At 43.5% G+C, this 12,191-nt stretch overlaps 1 long non-coding RNA gene across 1 annotated transcript; it reads left to right on the top strand.

The window, feature by feature from the left end:
* Window positions 1-7,938: 7,938 nt before the first annotated feature.
* Window positions 7,939-8,960, top strand: LOC134943461 (uncharacterized). The gene is made up of 2 exons (XR_010181550.1): window positions 7,939-8,131; window positions 8,235-8,960. It is a non-coding gene; the product is annotated as an uncharacterized LOC134943461 (long non-coding RNA).
* Window positions 8,961-12,191: the final 3,231 nt, after the last annotated feature.

Consider the following 12,191-nt stretch of genomic DNA (forward strand, 5'->3'; position numbering starts at 1 on the left):
CTCTTGATCTTTCAAGATTTTTCCACTATTGTCGCTGCTAAGCGCAAGGAGTTTGCCCCGTTGTGCAAGCAACTGTTTGACGCCAAAATCAAATTCTCTCTCCTGTACCCGGCTCGTCTGCGGGTCTTCGAGGACGGCAAGCCGTTGTTCTTCGATGACATAACACTCGCCAAGGCCCAATTCTCGAGTCTACCCACTTGAATGTTGCACTGTTATTATTGCTTGCATGCCTGTTTTTTCTCCCTTTTTTCCCCCTCCATCTGTAGGTCACGTGGAGAGGAATAATTGCGCAGCTCTGTGTATACAATGAGCTGTACTTTTTCTTGTTTTTCTTGTTTGTTTTCTTTGTTACTGTTTAGTATTGTTGGTTGCACCTGCCGGACCTGCCGACCCCAATCCTCCATGGGTCAACCCCTTCCCGCTCGCTGGGACGGGCAGGGGGCCTACTTTACCTTTAGTATATATTTGCTTGCATTCCCATCCATCGGCATAGGCTGATATAGCTGACCCTGTTCCTATTCCCCCCACCGCCGCGGAAGATACTCCACTTCTTGCTTTTAATATAGTGTCATAGAATGTGGAGGGCCTTAACGCTCCAGTGAAGCGTAAGAAAGTGCTCTCCCACCTCCACCGTCTGACCCCTCACATCACCTTCCTACAGGAAACACATTGGCTGGATGATCCCCATAACACTTTACGTGCCCCCTGGATTGGGGATTGTATCTCGGCCCCTTATTCTAATAAGACCAGGGGAGTTGCCATCCTTTTTCACAAGTCCTTACAATATTCGATACGCAGAAAGTTTCTCGATCCTAATGGGAGATTTATTTTGCTGGATGTGATTATTGATAATGTCTTGTATACTCTACTTAATCTATATGCCCCAAATGTCTCTCAACAGGATTTTTTTGCAGTTGTCCTACAGAAACTTTTATCTTGGGGGAGCTCTAATCTAATCCTGGGAGGAGATTTCAACACGGTCATCGATCCGTCCATGGACAGGTCTGGGGTGAGTACTTCATCCTCCAAATCCGGCTGTGATCTTCTTTCTTCCCTCTGTTCGCAATTTGCTCTTTCCGACCCTTGGCGTATCCATCATCCTCTTCTTCGTGATTACTCTTTCTACTCTCACCCCCACTCTACACACTCCCGTATTGATTATATTTTCCTATCCCGACACCTCTTCCCTAAAGTCACTCATACCTCGATCAAAAATATTATTATCTCAGACCATGCCCCTATTATGATTTCTCTTAAGCTTGCGTTGCCTCAATGCTTTTCCAAATGCTGGCGATTCCCTGCTTATCTTATTCACTCGGAGGATTTTCTCCTACATCTTAGACACACTTGGCACACCTACGTTTCTGATAATTTAGCCCAGGCGGAGGATGTCTCACTGTTCTGGAGCGCCTCTAAAGCTGTTATCCGGGGCCACATTATCTCATACGTAAATTCTAGGTGCAAAGCATTTAACTCCCGCCTCCATGAACTGAGTTCCATTCTCACCTCAACTTATAGAACGTATAAGCGTTCTGACACTCCTGCACATAAAGAGGCGTACCTGACCGCTAAACAAGTATATGATACCTTCCTAACAGAGCAGGCCCAGACACGATATGATTACCAGCGGAACAAATTTTTTAGATGGGGTAATAAATCGGGCAGACTTTTGGCAAACCTCACTCGGGGACCCTGCACGCGTAAGTGGGTTGAGGCGGTTAAATCTTCAGACACTATTATATCAGATCCGACAGCCATTTGCGCTGAATTTATGCAGTTTTACAAATCCCTATATACAGCAGAGCCAGATAACGTGGAGACAGGTCAATCCTTTTTGCATGACGCTCAGCTTCCTGTCCTCTCTCGAGATGACAGGGACCTTCTCGAGACGTCTATAAGTGAGGAAGAGATACTCACAACTATCAAATCTTTACCAAACGGCAAGAGCCCAGGCCCTGATGGCTTTGGGGCTGAATATTATAAATTACTAAGTGTTGAACTCACACCTACTCTAGCCAAACTATATAATCATATCTTTACCTCCGGAACCATACCTTTATATTTCAATGAGGCGCGGATAATCGTAATAGCCAAGCCGGGTAAAGATCCCTCCCTCGTGGGTTCCTATCGCCCTATCTCACTTCTTAACCAAGACTTCAAATTGCTTACCAAACTAATGGCCAACCGTCTACAGTCTTGTCTGCCTCATCTCATTTCCCCGGCTCAGTTAGGCTTTATTAAAGGCAGACAATCTGTACAAGGTATTAGATAGGCGATAGCTGCTATTTCCCATACCCGCCTTCATAATTTGGAAGACAATATTCTTATTAATCTAGACGCCGAAAAGGCCTTCGATAAAATTGCTTGACCACATCTTTTTAGAGTGCTCTCCCATCAGCAATTTGGCACTAATTTCTGTAGTCTAATGCGAACCCTCTGCACTGCTCCGATGGCCCAGGTGGTAGTCAATAATGTGGCCTCCTCTTCCTTTTTTCTTGAGAGAGGCACCAGACAATGATGCCCTCTCTCCCCTTTGCTCTTTAATTTGGCCTTGAAACCTTTTATTCGTTATATCCAACTGCTACCTGGGTTTAGGGGTATTGTTATTGGGGATCGCAAACTCAAAGTTATAGCCTTCGCAGACGACCTACTTATATGTACCTCAGACCCTAAACGCTCCCTTCCTGTATTGGTAGAGGCAATTGACAGATTTTCGTCTTTTGCTGGCTTCTCCATTAACTTTGCCAAGTCTGAAGCCCTGGCCATATTTGGCCAGGCAAGACTGGGTTGGGCTAGACCCTTCCCGTTTTGATGGGCCCCCTCGCATATCACCTTTTTAGGAGTGGCTCTACCGCAACATCTCTCCACCCTCTATGCACGTAATATTACCCCGATCATACATAAAATCCGGGCTGAACTTAGCCTATGGCAAAACCTTCCCCTTAACGTGTTAGGGAGATGCAACCTGTTTAAAACGGCAAGCTTCCCGAACTCCTGTATATTCTCCAAATGACTCCCATTCTTCTCACTAATTCCGACTTTTCTTTACTTAATACCTTGCTTTCCAAGTTTATATGGAACCGTAAACGTCCCAGGATAAGTCTTAAAAAAATGTTGCAATCTGTACGCCAAGGGGGTGTAAACCTACCAAACATTAAAAAATACAATCTAGCCTGCTTGCTACGTTTCGCTATGGACTGGCTCAGTGGCAACGATGTATTCACGGATACCAAGTTAGAATCTCAGCTTTGTACTCCCCTCTCAAATAAAATCTTCCCAATTTGATAACCCACTATTGTCTTCCACTATTAAGGCGCGGAAAATGGCTAGGAAAGCTCTTGGTCTCAAATATTATTACTCAGTATCTCTACCCTTGCTTGGAAACTTGGAGTTCCAGAATGGTACTGCCTCTTTGCCTTTTAGTGCTTGGTGCTCCTCTGGTTTAAGAACTTTACGTAATCTGATGACACCTTCTCATACTCCTTTGCCATTCCAGGAGGCTATTGAGAAATATACAATCTCGCCCCTGCATGGATTTTACTACTCCCAGGCTATACATTATCTTACATCCGTTCTCCCTCACCTTAAGGAACAAGACTTTGTTAACCCCTTAGATTCTCTTTTACGCTCCAATACTTACTCCATATCTTCTATTTATGCCCATATCCGCTTGGAACTAAACCCCCACACTGATTTTCCTGATCTAGCTAAATGGATCTCCCAAGTTCCTACACTCACAGTGGAAACCCTAATAGATACTTTTCTTGCGACCCTTAAACTAATACCGGCAAGTATATATCAGGAAATGGCCTATAAACTGCTACACAGGGCATATATCTCGCCTAAACAAGGTTTTCTAATGGGTATATCAGATAGGGCCGGATGTAATAAATGCCCAACGGTAGAAGCTGATCTTTTCCATTGTCTCTGGGCCTGCCCTGTCATTCAAAAATTCTGGCATACCTTACACCATTATGGCACCTCAACGCTAGGCATCCCCTTTCAATGTACTGTTCCCTGGGCCCTCTTTGGTCATCTGTCGGAACAACCTGGAATTCCACGCACTGATAAAAAATTGATAGTGTTACTTTCAGCAGTGGGGAAAAAAGCGATATTGCAACAGTGGATCCATCCTACCTCTCCTACTCTTCCTATGGCTACTTCTAGGCTACACTTTTTATTTAATATGGACTGGTTGGAGGCCTCTATCCATAAGGAAACCCTGACTCCTGCACTCTTTAAGTGCTGGGATAAATACATTTGTACCCTTCCTCCCCACACTAAGCTAGCAATGCATAAATGTTTCCAATCTAACTTTTGGTACTCTCTCCGACAACTTGATAGCCGAGTTTCTCTGACTAACTGAGCCTCCTCTCTTTCCCTCCCCTTCTTCTTCATTCGTGCTTCCCTCTCCACACACTTCTTCTTTTCTTCCCCTTCTCTCCTTATTTCTTCTGTTTCTTCCCTGGCGGATTGGATGGACACTTCTATGGACGGATCAGTGGCCTGTGGCTCTTGGTAGGTATTTTTGTTCACTTTGTTCTAACGTTTTTGTGATGTTCTTTTCTTTTACCCCTTCTTTTTCTTTATTTGAACTGTCAGAATTGAGTGTCAGTTTTTAGTCAGTCGTATTCAGTCCCATTCTTAATATACTACAGCCTGGCTGCCGCTCTTCTGGTGGTTTACAGTTTGTTCTTGTTGATTATTTTAGAAAATTGGAAAATTTCCTCCGCTTACTCACATATGCTGTATACTTTTACTTCCTTTATCTACTTACTTTGATGTTGATATGTCTGATATGTATGCTGTTTTTTCCTTATTTCTGTACTGTGTTTTGGAGGTATTTAATAAACATATTTGAAAAAAAAAAAAAGGACACAGGGATGGTCCCAGAGGAGGGGCCAGCCCACAGTAACTAGGCACACAATGTAGAAGATGGAGCTGGGTGCAGGAAGGTGGAGGTAGGGATGTGGGGAGGGAGGAGATGGAGCAGACAGTTGTGGAATCGGTAAAATCCTCTGCACAAGGATTTGAATGCACATTTTCCTACCGAGTGCAGATACAGCTTCATGTTATCTGTTCTTCTGCCAGTCTGATATCTCTCTTTTATCCTGCAGGGCTTCATTTAAAATACCCAGCTTGGAATTTGCTACAATTTAGATTTGTTATTGATACTTTCTTTATTATTATTATTATTATCCTTTATTTATACGGCACCACAAGGGTTCCGCAGCGCCCAATTACAGAGTACATAAATAATCAAACAGGAAAACAGCAACTTACAGTTGATGACAGTATAGGACAAGTACAGGGTAAATACACAGTTACATCATCAGATGACACTGGAATAAGTATCAGGTGGCAGAAGACTGCTGGATGTGGTATAGTTGATGATTATTAACGTAAGACAAAGGATAAGCACATGAGGGAAGAGGGCCCTGCTCGTGAGAGCTTACAATCTTGACAGCCATTAGCATTGTAGGTCAGCCGATGAGCAATGTGCTTGTATTTTATTGTTATAATTTACTATTTGTTATGATGATATTAGTAAATATTAAATTATATTACTCTGACTCATGTGCAGCATTATTTTGCAGAGTCCAATATATACAGTGCTGCCTGATCTAGTCATTTTTTAATGTATTAATTGAAGAATTGGAATTGAATCTGACAGCTGCTGTATTTTATGAATTGATATTTTATAGCCTTAACAGTGCCCAATCAGTGCCTTAACAATGCCTAATCACTGCCTAACAGTGCCCAATGAGTGTCTAACAGTGCCCAATCAGTGCCTAACAATGCCTAATCAGTGCCCAACAGTGCCCAATCAGTCCCTAATCAGTGCGTAACAGTGCCCAATCAGTGCCTAACAGTGCCTAATTAGTGCATAATCAGTGCCTAACAGTGCCTAATCAGTGCTTAACAGTGCCTAATTAGTGCCTAACAGTGCCCAATCAGTGTCTTATTCGCATTTTTACTTTCTACGCATACACTGCACCTAAAACTTTACAACTACCTAAGGGGGGCATTTATCTAAAATCGCATGTCCAGTGCGATCTGTGGGCCATATTATGGCCCAAGATCGCTTTGCAGAATGCGATGTTACCGGGTAGATGTATCAATTTACACCCGCAGGGACAGGGGCTCCTCCTCTCTAGAAACGCCCCTGGTCCAGGGTGGCCCCGCATACCCTTCTCTTGGAGTAAACTTGTCTTGTGCCAGCAAATGGGTCCCTCCTCCTTCACGGTGCCATCTTCCCAGTGACAGTGTTGGGAAGGTGGTGCCATGCAGTGAAAGCAAAAACAGAGCATTGTGCCAGAGCCTTGGCTCTCTTGTGTGCATACGCCATCTTTCCAAATATCACTGGCTGGCGCCGCTGAGGAGGGGGGAACCGCTTGCCAGAACAAGGTAAAATGCAGAGGGACCATGGGTGATTACTGTACACGGCCCCCTAGGGTATTAAACATACTTGCCTACTTTTGAAAAAGCATTTCAGGGAGATTGTGAAAGTAACACCTAACGGCTTATGAAAATTACTTACATCCAAATGTAAATGAGCCCCAAAGTTAGTACACTGTATACACATATACTGCAAGTGTCCATCAGAAATCTTATTAAAAATGCATGTAGCCATAGGGATCATTGGCCCTCATTCCGAGTTGATCGCTCGCTAGTTACAGTTAGCAGCCGTGCAAACGCATAGTCGCCGCCCATGGGGGAGTGTATTTTCACTTTGCAAGAGTGCGAGCGCCTGTGCAGCCGAGCGGTTACAAACACATTTTGTGCAGAACAAGACCAGCCCTGTAGTTACTTATTCTGTGCGATGATTGCTGCGATGAAGGTTCTGGAATTGACGTCAGATACCCGCCCTGCAAACGCCTGCGTTTTTCCAAACACTCCCAGAAAACGATCAGTTGACACCCATAAACTCCCACTTCCTGTCAATCTCCTTGTGATCGGCTGTGCGAATGGAATAGTTGCTAGAACCTGTGTAAACCGATGCTCTTTGTACCCGTACGCCGTGCATACGCATGCGCAGTTTTTTTTTATGATCGCTGTGCAGAGCACGGCAGCTAGCGATCAACTCGGAATGAGGGCCCTTGTGCCTTATAACCAATGCAGAGAAATGGCACTGATGATCCCATTTGAATGGATATATCTCTAATTTATTTTTTCCCCCAGGAATTTAACAGCTATATAATCGGGATAAATTACAATCAGGGAGATTGCTGGACTATTCAGGGAGTCAGGGAGATTGATATTATTTCAGGGAGTCTCCTGCAGAATGAGGGAGGGTAGGCAACTATGGATTATTAATACAACACCGCAGATTACCCGTAATGAAATTAAGATACAGTATTTGTCTGTGTAAAATGTAGGTGATAACAAAATGAGATGAACGGTTGCAAAAATACTAATATATGCACTTGCAGTGTCTTGCACATAGTCTAATAATTCATTATAAGCAGGCTCCCAGTGATAAACGGCTAGGTTGCGAGTGACTGTGTATTCCAGCAGGTAAATGTGTGACCAGACAGTTATGCCCACTGCACGCTGCTCAGCCCCACGTGTGGAAAACAGTTTCCTAACAATCAGGGCGGGGGAAGCCGCCCGCAGGCGGCAGCAGCAGCAGCAGCAGCAGATCTATTTCCCTCTCTGCGCCTCTGTACTATCTCAGCGCCCACATCATGAATGAACGCGTCTGCTGCAGCAGAGCCGCCCCCGTGAGGTATTTATAGCGCGGCGACGTCACGGAGACAGGCCCCGCTGATGTCAGCGCTGACGCGCTTGGCTGGAGAGCTGGGCTTGCGGTGCTGCTGCAGCCGGACGCGACTGGGCTCATACAATGTTGCGCTTCATGTGTCGGCAGGCTGGATAATGCACATACCCACCACGGATCTAGGAAGACAGGGGGTGCGGGGCAGCCGGAGAGGGGTGCTCATGGGGGGGAGGGGGGCATCTAAGCACAGGAAAAGAAATAAGGAATGATGAGTTAATAAAAGATCTGCATTAGAAGCGCAGGGGTCAGAGTGGTGCTGGGCTCTCTGCTGCTGCAGCTCGCCTTCCCCATCTGGAGGAGAGAGAGTCCTGGAGACCGCTGACAGAAGGGGAGGAATCGGAAGCAGAGAGGGTAAAGTATGTGCAAGGGGTGTGGGTGGGAGAGATAAGCCTGTGTCATCATTGTTGGCAGATTCCTATCTGGTGGGCTTATGGTATTCCTCACTTATCCACAGAGACCCATCAGCAGCCCCCACACTTGCCCTGGACATAACATAAAGGCATGAAGAGAAAAACGGGATTTAAAGGAAAATCTGGACAGCTGCTGCAGAACTTCTTGGGAAGCATCATGAAAGCGTTTGAGCGTTCTATCTCCCATGTCTTCATACCAATGTATTATGTTGTAGTCCCTAGAGACCCCCTGCTCACCCCAAAGGGTGATTGGAGCCAGCGCTGTGGGTGCAGGAGAGCCCTCAATATCGCCTGCAGTTATGTCTGGGCATAGCAATTCTGAGCCAAATGGTGAATGTAATGTGAGCACCTCCACCCCAATTATTTTATGTACCGTAGCTATCAGACTCCCCCTGTAGCTATAAGTGTACTACTAGTAGTATGCACAACGGTGACTAATCCCTGCCCCAACTTCTACAACTTGCAAGTTTAATTGACGTGTGTTGGTAAATGCCCAGGGGGTTGGGAAGGGATGGGTGGGGGTAGTGGTTGCTCTGACAGCTCTCCCAAGACATTTCTGCGTGCAGAAGTAGATGTACTAAGAACCTGGCACAGTCCATGCATCTTTAGAAGAAAAAAAAATGTTAGTAACTCGGAAGTTTTCTTGAAATGTTACAAAAAGTTAGACTAGTAGAGGATCTCCTGCTATGCACTTCCCTTGCTGTTCTTGCAGAGTGTGTAGGAGGGCCCTGTAATTTTAGCTGTGTAATAAAACGAAGTGTGTCATCTTAGCTGTTACATTCCTCTGCCAACTAATGTATTTTTAGCCAGGAATCTGTTGTTGTAACAACGTCAGATTTCACTATGAAATTGCATTCAGAATAACTAGCATATTCTTGTGATGAGGAAGGTATATTACTGGTGGGGTTTGTGTGCTTACTGCTGCACAGCTGGATTCTGCTGCATCCAGATGTTGCAAATGTCTCTTTAAGCATGGATAAGCAAATAGCATATGGAATACAGCTCGTTTCCATATGGCTCAATTAGCCCTTCACCTCCTATGATTATAAATCATATATGTGTTAATAGAAAATTCATGGTGCTTGGCTGGAAAATGAGCATTTTGTGTGTGTGCTTTTTTTTCATCAACCCCCTCATGTGAAACAAAACTCAGGCTCCATCACAAATCTTATTCGTGTACATTTACATTGATCAGGTACAGTACCTGATATGCTTAATAATATTGTTTCTGTATTTCAGAGGGGATGCATTTGTGTCGATGCAACAATTCTATGGAATCCTATAGACCAGGCACGTCCAAACTGCGGCCCTCCAGCTGTTGAGAAACTACACATCCCAGCATGCCCTGACACAGCTTTAGCCTTCTCTGACAGCAAAACTGTGTCAGGGCATGCAGGGATATGTAGTTTCACAACAGCTGGAGGGCCGCAGTTTGGACATGCCTGCTATAGACTTATTGGCTGCTCCATGTACTTTAGATGCACTGATCTCATGTTATAAACCATTAATTTATTTAATACAAAATATTAGTAAATAGCAGGTTCTAGTTAGAGACTTTAAAAAAAAAAATCAGGAAAAATAACTGTAAACTGAACATTTCTATTTATTTATTTATTTATTTATTTTTGCTGTGTAATATAGTAAAGTAGCCCAATTTGAAAACATGAGCAGTGACCCATTATAGCAGGGGAAGACAATCGCTTTTGCAGGCCTATTATTGAGCATGCATGAATTACTCAGGAGCCTATAAAACATTACATCTACAGGCAGGGAAAAGCATCACTATAGATACTGTCATTTTTAAGGCAGTTTGTGTTTTATTGCACAGTTGTGCTACAGTCTATAATGTGTTTTATAGACTAAGCGGTCCACTAGTTTTGTGGCTCATGCAGCGTGGAAGGCCTCTTTTCAGAGATTGTTGATAACTAGGATTGAAATGTAAAGGGCCACATAATGTGTAATGCAAGATAATACAAGTTCTGTAGAGCTGCTCAAAGCTAGAAAGACTATAGTATACTATGGCAACACAGAATGTAAATAAACCAAAATGAATGCCCTTTCTTAGAGGGAGATGTACTAAGCAGTGAAAAGAGAGAAGTGAGCCAGTGGAGAAGTTGCCCATGGCAACCAATCAGCTGCTCTGTATAATTTTATAGTATGCAAATTATAAATGTTACTTCAATGCTGATTGGTTGCCATGGGCAACTTCTCCACTGGCTCGCTTCTCCACTCTTTTCACTGCTTAGTACATCTCCCCCTGAACCTCTTGTTAACAAATGTATCTGTAATGCATGAAGTGTAAATGTTAATGATGCAAAGTTTTTGTGGATAAAACTTAAATTAGCCATGAGTACTTAATGTCAAACACAATGCAAAGTGGATATTAACATTATCATACATTATAAATGATGTGTGCAAAACTACAGGGTCTGCTAGATAGAGTATCTGTACGGAATACATATGTATTCCTGACGGACGGGATGCCGGCTGTCAGTATCCTGACAGCGACACCATCCCATCCGGCATCCCACCCGCCCACCCAGGGCGAGCGGTATGATTCCCCTAGCAGGCTCGCCACACTGCGGGCACGGTGGCTTGCTGCGCTCGCCACAGGATCTATTCCCACTCTATGGGTGTCGTGGATACCCATGAGTGGGAATAGCCCCTGTGAGCCAGTATTCCGGCTGGTGGCATTGCCGGCTGGCGGGATTCTGGTGTCTGTATCCTGACCGCCGGGATCCCAACAGCCGGAAAATTGATTGCCTCCCATCTGTACTGCTCAGGGAGAAAAAAAAACACTGGATTTTTAGGATTAACAATGGAGAGTTAATATTTAGGTAAAGATGGGGTATATAATTGTATCCAAAATATAACAGTACATGGAAAGTGTTCTAATAACTCATTGTCTTGCAGTTTAGATTATATTCATGGGATTTGCTAAGTGGTATCCCCCATTTAACAAGTCTGTATGGAAAGACGGCTACTAAATTAGTGTCTTGGTAATAGACACAAACCAAGTACTACACAACGAGTCATTTATCATTTGGTCATGTGAAATGGAACTAGGCGGCCAGTAGACAGTCATTGATTAATATAAGCTGTGTGTGTGTCATTGCCTTGTGATTCAAATAAATATGTGTTTAATATGGACCTGATTTAATGTAGATTTCATATGTTTATTATTTTATTTTTTTATTCAGTTTTCTTATAAGGCCTCTGAAACAAGATGATTGTTACTGTGCAATTGTCTTGGTCACTGCTGGTTAGGCTCCTGTGCTCTGTTCGGAAAGGTTTGACTGTTGATGTGCTGGTAGAACATGCATTGTGAATAATGAAAGATGACTGAATGAAATGATGAGTGATACACATGTCAAGATGCTTGCCTTTTACTTTCATTGCTGCTGTCACTGTTGTGGCGAAAGTGACATGATACACAGATGTGTTGACAAATCGCAGTACTATACTGAAATTGTCATTGCTCTCTTATCTTGGTGTATGACACATGACACCGAAGAAAGAAAGAAATCTTCATCGTAAAAGTAGACTGGCTTCTGTCATTGTGTACTATTACAGTGGTGACGTATCTCTACCCACCAGACTGCCATTGTTCAGTGATATAATCACATGTTGATAATATGGTTTGCCATGTTTTTAGAAAGTATTGTTGCATTTTGATAACAAACCTTGAGCAATACTGTTAGCCAGCAATGCTGTTTTTTTTTTTTTTAATAGCCCTTGCACCCTTTTCCAAAAATCCCTGTTGCTGATATTTCTAATATTGCAAATATTAGGACACATGTAAGGATTGGTTGGCTGGAGACATTAAATTCTCGTTTATATTATGTTCAGTTATCTTTTCTGATAAGAGATGAGATGATGTGTGTAATATTATATACCAACTGGGTTTATTTTCCTGAGGTTATACATTCTTGAAGTATAAGCCAGTGTTGCTGAAACTCTGTCATCAAGGCACGCCAAAGGAACAGGTTTTAAGTATGTCC

Source organism: Pseudophryne corroboree, chromosome 7 (genome assembly GCF_028390025.1).
Source record: "Pseudophryne corroboree isolate aPseCor3 chromosome 7, aPseCor3.hap2, whole genome shotgun sequence".
In the NCBI taxonomy this organism is placed as follows: Eukaryota; Metazoa; Chordata; class Amphibia; order Anura; family Myobatrachidae; genus Pseudophryne; species Pseudophryne corroboree.